Below are 11,661 nucleotides of genomic sequence, written 5' to 3' on the forward strand. Positions count from 1 at the left end.
CACATCCCCACCAGGGGCCCAGGTGGAGGGTGAGACCCCTGTGGGCCGTGTGGCCCACCCTGAGCTTGGCGCCCTATGGGCTGTGCCCACAGGGCCTTGGGGTGCCTCCCCCAGGGCTGCACCTGGCAGGGGCCCAGGCCTCCCTGCCTGTGCTGGCAGCCCTGCCGGGGCTCTGACTCACCTCTCAGGGCCACTGCTCTCCCAGTGCCAGGTGGGGAGGTGGCCGTGCACCTGCAGGGGCCCTGAGCCCCCAGGAAGGATGCACTGGAGTGACGACAGATCCCCGCCTTGCCACCTGTGTGCCTCAGGGCACTCGTTTCCCTTCCCACCGTGAGTTCTACACCCGGACCCCCTTGGTTTGGCTTCTGCGAGCCCCCAGCACTCCACCTTCTCTCTGACGGGGAGGAGGTGATTGGTTAGACCACGTGGGCTGGAAGGCAGGGGTGGTCAGTCTCTACTATGCAGCAGGGCTTGTAAATGGAGCCGTAGCGGGACAGAGGGGCCGTGCCCCCTACGGCCATCCCGAGCCCGCGGTGCCCGCACACGCAGAGAGGGCTGCTGGGCAGACATGGCCGCCCCTCCCGGGCGTTACTTCAGGTCGCAGAGCACACCATCCACGTGATGGGGAGGAAATCGAGGCTCAGAGGTGATGAGTCTCTGCTCAGGGCCGCACATTGGCAAGAAGAGGAGGAAGCATGCAACTGGACCCTACCCCCCAAATCCAGGGCCTTATGGTCACTGCAGGGTGCAGTAATGGCCCAGGATGCCCTATGGTAGTTTGGGGGCACACATACCCACGGGAAGCTAGGAAGGAGAAACTGAGGCTCAGGCAAGGGTCCTGAGGGCGCTGTGAGCTGGGCAATGCTGGGGGCCACAGGGGAAGGTCCTTGTGCAGCCTGACTGGGCGTTGGCCCCAGGCTCAGCTCCCGTGTCCCCATTAGAGACCGACTCTGCTGCCCACAGGAGTCACCCAGGCCCCCTGCCCATCACAGAACGTCTTCCCCGATGCCCCAGGCAGACCCGTGCAGGTCGGCAGGTCAGGGGAGAAGCCTTGGCTTGTAGCGTTGGCCAACCTCCGTGATGTGAATACTCCCCACGTGGCCGGTTTCGTGCTACCGGTGACGTCCCCAAGGGCCGAATCGGGAAGGAGTGCCACCTCCCCCTGCCGGTGTGCTAGCCAGAAGTACCTCCAGCAGACGTGGGGTTCGGAGCCACAGCCCAAGACCCAACCCAGACTTACACCTATCTTGTCAAATAAGGTTTTACTGGAACACAGCCATGCTGTTCACTGACATATAAAAATCACTAATTAATGCTGTAAATAAATGTCGTAAAATAATGAAGAAGTGATGTGTTTTAAGTATTTATTATCTCTTTTAAAAACAACTCGGTGGGGTAACAATTATACAATAAACCACACATATTGGAAGTATAAAGTCGGGACGTGCCCTGCGTTGTGTGAATACAGTATTTGTACACATACACGTCTGCGAAGCCGTCCGCACGATAAAACATGGAGTATCTCCATCAGGCTGCACTTCTGGGGTCGATACCAGCAGCCTCATGTCCTTCGAAACCTGACTTCCCTCAGTCCAGAAACTTACTCTGAGTTTGTCCGTCACGCCGCTGAGTACAAGCCAAGAAACGGACGCATGAGGACACTGTCTATACCCACCCCTGACAGGTACTCAGGTATTTGGACCGTCACAAATAAGGTGTGAGCGTTCGTGAACAAGTCTGTAGTTGCTGTGTCCACGTTCCTCCTGGGTGAAGAGCGGAGTCACGTGGCAGGTGTAGGGGTAAGTTTTCTAAAAACTGCCAAACCATTTCCCAGCGTGTTTCTCTTAACATTCCCACCAGTACCATATAAGTGCGTCTCCGCGTCTTCGCCAGCGCTCGGTGTGACCCGTCTTAATTTTAGCCCTTCTGTCTCATTATTTCCCAAATGGCCAATGACGTTGAGCATCTTTCCATGTGCTTATTGGCCACCTGTTTATCTTCCCTTATTCTTGGGTTGTTTGCATTTTTATTATCAAGTTTTGAGAAGTTTTATATATTCTGGATACACGTGGTTTGCCAAGATTTTGTTCCGGGCTGTAACTTGCTTCTTGTCCCTACAGCATCGTTTGGAAAACTGAAGGGTTTTACTTTTGATAAAGTCAATTTATCAACTTTCTCTTGTCATGGGTCATGATTTTGGTGTCATACTGAAACGATCTTTGCCCAGCCCAAGGTCGCAGAGCCATCAGCCCCTGTCACCGTCCTACTTGCCATCACCACACAGGACCGAGGACACAGCTGGCGTCTCCCCAGGACCCCACTAATGATGGCGGGGCAGGCGCCCGCCGCTAAGGGAAGGAGGTCGATCTGCGGGAAAGTAGGTGGCAAACAGTGAAGACAGAGCAGCAGCCCTGAGACCTGCTCGCACTCCCTCTTCCCTTCACACGCTTCTAGCGTCCAGCCCGCATGCCCCCACCTCCCCCATGCAGAGGGCCGCACCCTCTGGGGCTGTGCCTGCCCCACTCAGGATGTCTCCCCGTCTGTGCCTGTCCATCTGTGAAGCCAGAGCTCAGAACTCTTCCAGGCTACAGGGCCCCCCTTGCTCAGGGTCTGGGGAGTGCCAGGACCCAAGATGGGGCAAGAACCAGCTGTCTGACAGGAGAAGGGGAAAGGGGTGGGCGACCAGCTGGTGTTTTGAAAGGATGTGTGTCCACAGCTCCCAGGGGAGGGAAGGAGGATGGGGGCAGGCCCACAGCCAAGCCGACCCTCACTCTGGAACCCCTTGGGCTCCGAGCCTCCCTCTCCTGCTCCCCCTGCCACCTCCAGACCACCCTGTTACTCACCCAACAGCTGCAGGACGGGGTGGGGGCTTTCGAGGACCAGCCCCAGGCCTTACCGCTCTTCCCCAGGGAGAACCACAGGATGCCTCGGTCCTCCCCTCTCTGGTCCCCCCAAACAGGTCTTCAGAGAGAGCGGGCAGCAAAGGCCTGCTTTGAATATCAACGTTCTCCAAAGATCAAAAAAGAGAAAAGAAAGAAAGGTATTTTGGAAACATCTGATGTGCCAACTAATTAAGCGTCTGATTATTAACAAGCTCCCTCCCAGAGGAAGGGGAAAAACAGCCAGGTTCTTCAACCGCCCCCGACAAAATCAGACAGAAAGAGCTTCTTACACCAAAAACACAGGCAACAAAAACAAAATAGACAAACGGGACAACATCAAAAATTTAAAATCTGGCAAAGCAAGGGAAACAATCATCGGAGTGAAAAGGTAACACACAGAATGGGAGAAAACACCTGCAAATCATTTCTCTGAGCAGGAGTTCACATCCAGAACACGTGAAGAACCACGGCTCAACAGAAAAAACACCAATAACCCGATTTAAAGCAGCCGAAGGACTTGGAAAGACATCCTCCAAGCCTGTGGAAAGGCGCTCAGCACCGCCGATCGTTCGAGACATGAAAATCAAAACCACGAGGAGGTTGGGATGGCTACGATCGCAAAAATGGAGATAACACGTGTCGGCAGGAACGCGGGGAGCGTGGGAGCCTGCGCACTGTTGGTGGGGGTGCAGTGGGGTGGTCGTGCCGAAAACAGTATGACCTCCCGCAAAAATGAGAAATAGAACCCTCTCTCCTCTGACCCGGTGACCCCACCCGGTGACCCCACGTCTGGGCATGTGAAGGCAGGTGTCAAAGAGGTATTCCCACACTCACATTCAGAGCAGCACAGTACCGGGAGCGGGAAGCAGCCCGCGTGGCCACGACAGCGAGTGGAACAGCAAACGTGCTGTAGAGACACATGGAGCATCGCTCAGCCTGAGAAAGGAAGGAATGACCCCTGCCGCATGGGGACGAGCCCCAGGATGGGCGGCGGAGGGACACCAGCCAGACAGAAGGACACGCACGGGGACCCCACTCACACGAGGTCCCGTAGTCGTCAGACTCACAGACAGAGTAGACGGCGGGGCCGGGGCTGGGGGAGCGGGTGGGGGTCCGTGCGTCAAGGGGACAGGGTCTCCGTGTGGGGGATGGAAGGTTCTAGAGTCCTGTTGCAGTACAATGTGCATATAGATTACTACACACTTAAAAATGATTAAGATGGTACATTCATGACACGTGGGTTTCTTGTTTTTACCACGGTTAAATTTAAAAAAAAAAGAGAGGGGGAGCCTGGGTAGTGCAGTTGTTAAGCGTCTGCCTTCGGCTCAGGGCGTGATCCCGGCGTTCCGGGATCCAGTCCCACATCGGGCTCCTCAGCTGGGAGCCTGCTTCTTCCTCTCCCACTCCCCTATGTTCCCTCTCTCGCTGGCTGTCTCTCGGTCACATAAATAAATAAAATATTTTTAAAAAAATAAAAAATAAAAAAAATTTAAAAAAAGCGAGAGAGAGTTTCTTCTTCCTCATCCTGAAACCCGAATCTCCTGCAATGGGTCCCGGTGGGCACGAGAATGAGGTTACGTGTTCGTGGTCCTCTCAGCCACAGCAGGAGTTTGAGGTCCCTCCCTCATGCCTCATCTTAGTCCTGCTGCACACAGTCTCAGGAAAGCTGGCAGACACACATCCCTTCGTCCATCTGTCCATCCGTCCGTCCACCCCCCCACCACCCAGGCACCCATCCAACAAATACTCACCAAGTGATTGTTCTGTGCCCCATGCTGTTCCAGGGGCAGGGAGTGTAGAGAAGAGGCAGACGAGTCCCTGCGTTATAGGAGCTCCCAGTGGGAGGACGTAGGTGGGGGCAGGAGAGAGACCGAGAAAGGATGGGTAGAGAGATGATGCCAGATAGATGGATAGATAGGCAGATGGTGGACAGACAGATGATAGATAGATGATGATAGATAGATAGATAGATAGATAGATGATAGGTAGATAGATGATAGAGGACAGACTCAGAGAGAGAGAGAGACAGGTGATAGGTAGATAGACAGATGATAGGTAGATAAATAGATGATAGAAAGAAAGATAGATGATGGATAGACAGATGATAGAGAGACGGACAGATGATAGACTGACGGGCAGGATAGACAGACGGACAGGTTGATGTGCTACATGGCACGAACTATAGCAGACAGGCTACTTGGATCCAGGAATGGGTGGTGACTGTTTCTCGAAGTGAAATAAGGCAAGGGGTGAGGTGGTGAGGTGGCCCCCCCAGAGAGGGGGTCCCAGCCTTGCCCAGAAGGAGGGGCCCCAGCGAGGGGCTGAGGGAGAGGCTGCCTGAGGAAGGGGGCAGGGCTGGATCGGAGCAGGCTGGGGGCAGGTGGAGAGGGAGGCAGGGCCAGTCCAGGGCCTGGCGGGCGGAGGGGCCGCGCGCAGGTGAGCGGGGCCCACGGGATGCGCAGGTGGGATGAGGGAGGGGAGCGGCCCCCTTCCCTGGGGCTCCGCACACCTCACCACATGACCACAGGACAGCCGGCCCTGGTCGGCTCCCGGCCCCACAGCAGTCTGTCCACCTGGGCACTGCCCTCACATCGTCGGAGGGCCCCCAGACACTAATATGTTCTCCCGCGCTAATCGAGGCTCAAAGGGGGCCCGGCGCTTGGGGGTGGTCCTGGCCCAGCAGAGGCAGGAGCGCTCACCTGCAGGAGGGGCCCCCGGCCCCCCAGCTAATCCCCCCGCCAGGCTGATCAGGTTTCCCGCAGCTCAGGCCCTGCTTTCCCAAGGCCGAGTGCCCCACCAAGGTGCTTTCAGGACTGTCCTGACAAGCCGAGTGTGAAGGAAGGGAGAAGCGTCCCCAGTGGGTAATTATCCCGGATTAGCACAGCGGGCTCCGCACAAGTGCCCTGACCCTCGCAGCCCACCTCAGCCAGGAGAGGCGGGAAGGGTCCGCCCGGCCCCACCTGCCCCAGGCCCTGTGGCTGACTGGGAGAATGCAGGGTCCTTGGGGCAGCGGGCAGATGTCCCTCCCACCAGCAAGACGCACCAGGCTGAGGGCAGACCAGGAGGGAGCAGAGGGGAGCGGACAGTGGATTGTCCCTTTCTCTTTCTGAGCAGGACTCCATGGTGTGGATGGACCACAGCTGGGTGGCCACTCGCCCACTGGAGCACGGCTGGGGTGCTCCCAGTTTGGGGCTGCCGAGCAGAAAGCTGCCGCGGGAACACGCACATGGGTTTTGTGAATGTGCAGGGGTGAATGTGCTGCAATGGGGCTGCGGAGTCTTAGGGCAGGCCCACTGACCCGGCCAGCACGGGAGATTGCCGGACCTCCAACAAGGCTGCAGCGGCCTCCCAGGGAAAGGACGGGGTGTCTGTCCGCAGACGCTGAATCTCAGAGCATCACAGAGACCCAGCCCCAGAGGCACAAAGGGGCTGCCTGGGAGCTGTGCTTGCTCCGTGGCTGTGGGGAGCAGGTGGGGCCAACCTGCACCAGGGACAGAGACAGGAGCAGTGTGGAGGAAACAGCCCTGAGGGTAGAGTTTGCTCGGGCTCCTGGAAGGGGAAAGTGCGGGCAAGGCCTGGCCCCAGGTCCTTCAGCATAGGAGACCCACTGGGGGCCTGGGGCTCTGTTCTGGGGACTAACAGCAAGCCTGGCCCTGTGCTGGAGCTGCAAACGGCCCGCCAGCCGCCGATGAGGTCAGGAGCGGGGAGCCTCGTGATGGGACCAGCGCCCTTCGAGGAGACCCCAAAGCTTGCCTGCTCTCTGCTCGCGGCCGGCAAGGACACACCAGGGTCCACCGTCCACCGGAAGTGGGGCCTCATGGGACACCGGACCTGCCTGCACCCATGGTCCCCGGCCTCCAGCTTCCAGAACCTGGAGAAAGCCTGCAGACTGTGGTGTCCTGTTACAGCCGCCAGGACTCAGACGGAAACCACCGGAAACCACCGGAGAAGGCTCCTTCCTGTCCTGCCCGCCCCCAACAGCGGGTGCCTCCCCCTCACTCCTGCTCGCTCTCTGGGCAGACAGCTGCTGGGGCTTCGGGGCACCTGAGCGTGTGTTTAGGATAATTGACTGGGTGCCACCCCACCTTTCCTTTGGGCTAAGGGTGTTCAGGGCTATTTTTGCTCTTTTTGTTGACTGTGGGATGGAGCGTTCTCACTGACGGGCTCTGTCCAAATCCCTGTGGTGCCAGGAAGAGCCAAGGGAAATGAGAGGCCACAGAGCCCCCATGGCAGAGCCACCCCAGCCCGGCCGGTCCCCCTAGGAGGGCCCACACACGCCACCCCTGACCTTCTCAGAACCCAGGAGCCATGGAGGCCCAGACTCAGGGGCCAGGCCGGGAGCCCCCCACCGCCTGTGTCAGCCCTGCCTGAGCCCAGGCCAGGGAGAGAGGACGGTGCTGAGGCCTGTCCTGCTGGATGCCGTCTCTCTGCCTGTTGCTGTGCTCCCTCCCCATCTCCCCAGCAGCCTGGACCCCACAGCCAGCAGAGGCTGGGTGTGGGGGCGAGAGAGACACACAAGAGGCTCCTGGCCCCCATGACACCTCTATCACCTGCTTTCCCCGGAACTGCAGGGAGAATGCGGGACAGACAATTCCGGAAGTGAGTGAGGTCTGGCCCTCGGAGAAGCTGGTGCCAAGAAGTGACCGTCAGGGGGAAGGGAGCCAGGTCAGAGCACCAGTCAGGGAAGACAGAGAGCTGGCCGGGGGGCCAGAGGGGCGCCCAGCCCACGGCCACACCGGGGAGACCCCACAGCCAGGCTCCAGGGGCTCTTCCTAGCCCATCCACATCAGGGTACCAAGCCCACCCAGACGCATGGATCTGCAGCCCCCGGGCTTGGGCCCCGTCCTGACCTGGCAGAGGGGGTGGCCCCAGGCCAGGTGCTGCCCTGGTCAGCTGAGGCTGGCCTTGGGGCACTCAGGAGCCTGGGCTGACCGGCCCCACACACTCTTCCTTCTCTTGGGCACATGAGGGTGTCCCGCAAAGGCTCTCTGCTTCCACCAACTGTATACCAGGAGGTGTGCCCTGTGCCTGCGTGTGGGGACGTGAGGGGGGTGAGGCCACGTCTGTCCCTCTGGGTAGGACCACCCCACCCCACGCGCCAGGATCATGAGGGGCTGCTGCCCCCTTCTCCACAGGACTCCGCAAGTCGAGCCCAGAGAGCATCCATGCGGCACAGCTCCCAGGGCACAGGTCCCAGCACGGGGTCAGATGCTCACCTCTCTGGACCTCAGTTTCCCCATCCGTGAGGTGCAGGCCTGAATCATGGCCTCAGCACAGGCTCGAGGAGAAGACAGACGGACAGAAAGCCACCGCGACACTGCGGCCAAGTCCCACGGGCGCTGGCTGCCGTCGCCGTCGGCACGTATCCCGTTGAGTCACGCTCAGTGGCCCACTCCAGTGACTTGGGAAGCCCCCTGCCACCTTCCACGTGGCCGGGTGAGAAACGTTCGTCCTGGCGAGAGAGAAGTTGACCAAATACCTTCCGGGGGAAAGGTGATCCAAAGCCCTTTCAACACTTGGTGACGTGCGGTGCCAGCCAGGACTTCATGCAGTCTGGACTGCACGGGTGCCGGGAAGCTCTGGGTCCAGACGCTGGGGGAGCATGAACGGAAGTTCTAGAGCCTGGAGATCCTGGGTGCCTGCTCTGTGCACGGAGCACTCGCTGGGTGTTGTGCTGCCTGGGAGCAGGGTCCGGCCCCACTTCCCAGATCAGACAACCGAGGCACAGAGAGGTGGCCACTTGCCCTGGACCACACAGCCAGGGCTGCGTCGGGGAAACGGGACCGCCATGCACGGATGGGGACCCCATGCAGGGACTGAAACTATGAGCCCTTGAAGGGGAGGGGAGGGAAGAGCAGGCAAGGGGCTTCGGGGGTCCCAGGAAATCACCAACCAGCTGGTCATCTGTGGATCGGGATCTTATCTGGGGACAGTGTCTTGACAGAGGTCATCCAGGTCTAATGAGGTCACGAGGACCTAATCCAGCATGACTGGTGTCCTTCCAAAAAGGGGAGATTGGGACACGGACATGTACGCAGCGGGGAGGTCACGTCAGGCCCGGAGGGCTGCGGCCACAAGCCGAAGGGGGCACCTCCTCCCCGAGCGTCTCAGCGGGAGAGCGGCCCCGGGACAGCCGGTCCTGACTTCGGCTGCCTGTCGGCGAGCTGCCCCAGGAGACAGGCCAGCTGCCTTGAGGTGCAGGTGCGGGTGGACCCCTGGAGCTCCCGTGGAAGCCGGAGCCGCAGAGGAAGCGCAGGGAGGGCCTCGTCCCCGCAAAGCTGCCCCCGGGGAGGCGAGCCCAGCGCCTGATGCTGGGGACTGACAAACCCTCCGAGAGCCCCGGCCGCCGGGCTCCCCCCCACCCTCTGCACCGCACACCAGCTCCCCATGGGGCCGACTCCATGCCGGGGCCACACGGAGAAGGGGTGCAGTCCCGCTCAGCCAGCTCGACACCCTTGGCCTCTGTTCCTGGCGCGGCGGGGGCTGTGGTGTGCTGGTGTGTGTTTGAACCGGAGAGATGGGCGCCGTGCAGACGTGCCAAATGTCGGGTCGGTCGCTGAGCCCACCAGCCCTCCCAGAGGAGCTCCCGAGCTGGGTGCTGGGGACGCAGAGTGGGCCCAGCGGGGGACCCCAGGCCCGCAGTCCAGGGAGCTGCATGCCTGCCTCTCCAGGAGAGCGCCTTGTCTCCAGGGCTCAGCCTGCTTCCTTCCTCCCAGTTACTTTATTTTAAGCCCAAACATTAGGAACATTTGCAAAGATGTAAAACAATGCTATTCTTCTTACTGTTTTTTTTGAGAATATAGTTATTCTTCTAGAAAATGTTACTAATGTTAACATGTCATGGGTTTAGTGCTGTTCATGAGAATTTCACGGAGTCGGATTTTTATCCCCATCTCAGAGATGAGCAAATAGCGATGCCTCCCCTGCCCTGGTGTGACCTTGGTATGACCCTGCTGTGACCTTGGCTGTCTGTCCCATCTTGATCCTTGACCGCATGCCCAGGTGTCCTCTCTGCCCCTCTTGCTCTTGGCAGGGGAGGTCTTCCTGGCACCTCCCACCCCAGCCCTGCTCGGAGGAGGCCGGGGGGCAGTGTGGCCAAGGTGGCTGGGACGGCAGGAAGTTTTGCTGGAATCCCATCCCAGTTGGCCAGAGGCAACTCCAGTTGGTCCAGGGAACCCTTGGCTCCGTCCGCCTGGAATCCTGCCCCTCTCTGTAGCTCGAGTCCAGGCCTGGAGGGGCAGCCAGCTGCGAGAGGGAGAGCGGTCCGCCAGGCACGTGGCCCGGGAGGGGCCGGGAGCTCCTACAGCAGCAGAGGTTCCGGAAGCTTCAGGCCCAGGGTTTTCCATTCCCCTTCTGCAAGTGCCCCCGGAGAGCCCCTGACATCACCATCCCCTTAGAGCCTAGGGTGTCTGAGCCCCGGGACCAGGGGCACATCCCTGCCCAGGGAGGGTGCACCCTCCAAGGCCGCCCCCAGCTCTTTCCCGTCAGTCATGCGGACCAGCCCCTGGCAGCTTCCATCTGACTGCTCTCTGTCAAAGGCCAGAGGCCAGAGCTGGAGAGACTCCCACCTCCACAAGCCTGTCGACCATCGCCGGGGCCTCCCTCCTCAAGGCCGGGGCGTCCTCCAGGATGAGGCTAGCAATGCCAGTTTGGGTCAGTACCCCAGTGCCTGCGGCCCTGATGCCCCAGGCTGGTCAGCACACACACAGAGACCATCCAGGCCTGTGAGCCATGTGGTGCTCACTGTGGGCGTGCCGTGTCCCGCCGGGGGCTAGCGGTTAGGGACCACTCTCCCAGCAGCTCTCTCTGAGCACGGGCTGGGCCCCACACGTCAAAAACTAGCATTTCCCAGGCTCTCGGCTTCGCAAGGCCGTCCACTATCACTACAGCTTCAAGAGAAGCCCAGAACACAGAGCCTCCAAGAAAGGGCGGGGGCGGAGACGCAGGGTCCGGCTGGGCACATCCCCGGCTCCTCTCCCCCTCAGGGTCCTGACCCAGCCCCCGGGTCTCGTGAACCACAACCTCTCCTCTCCTCCTGCCCCACCCTGCCTTCCCGAGGGCCCTGGTGTCCACCAGCACACCCTTGTCCTTGATCCTTTCCCGGGAACCAGCCTGCGGCTTCTGCGCAAAGCAGTTGACACACGGGGAGGGGAGGGGGAGCCCACAGGAAGAGACACACCTTACCCCCCCGAGAATCCATGAGGCCGGCGGGGCGGCCCTCCATCTGTGTGGGTGTCCACAGCGGTTCTCAGTTCCGCCCTGGGACCCTGCGACCCTTGATGACCTAGTGAGGACCCCCAACAGCTTCCGAGGGGAAGGCTGTGCTCCGTCAGGCTCCACGGCAGAAGTGAAACCCCCGTGACACGTGAGTGGGAAGGGCCACGTGCGAGTCTCTGCGAGGTCTGGCCGCCCTGCTGTGGCTCGGCACGTGATCCCGGGAGAGCCCTGCACCCGCAACAGGCCACCATCATGGTCGCCTTACCTCCCAGACGCCCACAACAACCTCAGAGAACCTCCAGGGGTCCCTGGCCCATGCTTTGAGAACCGCATCCTCTTCTCCTGCCTCATGGCCGCGCCACCCAGTCGCCTCGGCTCTGCCTCCCTGACAGCTGGCCTCGACCTCTCCCTGCAGCTTCATGTTTCACCATCGTTCCCCACACATTCCTTCCATATTTTCTTCTCCAAGCTCCTAAAGGAGAGAGTCCATTTGGCCTGGCTCTTTCTTTTTGAGCCGGGAGCGCCCACTCCCAGCCCCGTGCCCACCATGTGGGGTCATACG

The 11,661-nt window shown here is 60.1% G+C and overlaps 1 long non-coding RNA gene across 3 annotated transcripts; it reads right to left on the reverse strand.

Annotated features, from left to right (window-relative positions):
- Positions 1-1,359: 1,359 nt before the first annotated feature.
- LOC117804100 lies at positions 1,360-11,653 on the reverse strand. Of its 3 annotated transcripts, none has more exons than XR_004628277.1 (4): positions 8,099-11,653; positions 3,717-3,789; positions 2,844-3,007; positions 1,360-2,367 (listed from the first exon to the last, which is right to left on the reverse strand). It is a non-coding gene; the product is annotated as an uncharacterized LOC117804100 (long non-coding RNA). The 3 variants fall into 3 exon arrangements; XR_004628276.1 differs by lacking the exon at positions 8,099-11,653 and adding an exon at positions 3,923-4,193; XR_004628275.1 differs by lacking the exon at positions 8,099-11,653 and having other exon boundaries at positions 3,717-4,193.
- Positions 11,654-11,661: the final 8 nt, after the last annotated feature.

The sequence above is a fragment of the Ailuropoda melanoleuca genome, chromosome 10 (genome assembly GCF_002007445.2).
Source record: "Ailuropoda melanoleuca isolate Jingjing chromosome 10, ASM200744v2, whole genome shotgun sequence".
In the NCBI taxonomy this organism is placed as follows: domain Eukaryota; kingdom Metazoa; phylum Chordata; class Mammalia; order Carnivora; family Ursidae; genus Ailuropoda; species Ailuropoda melanoleuca.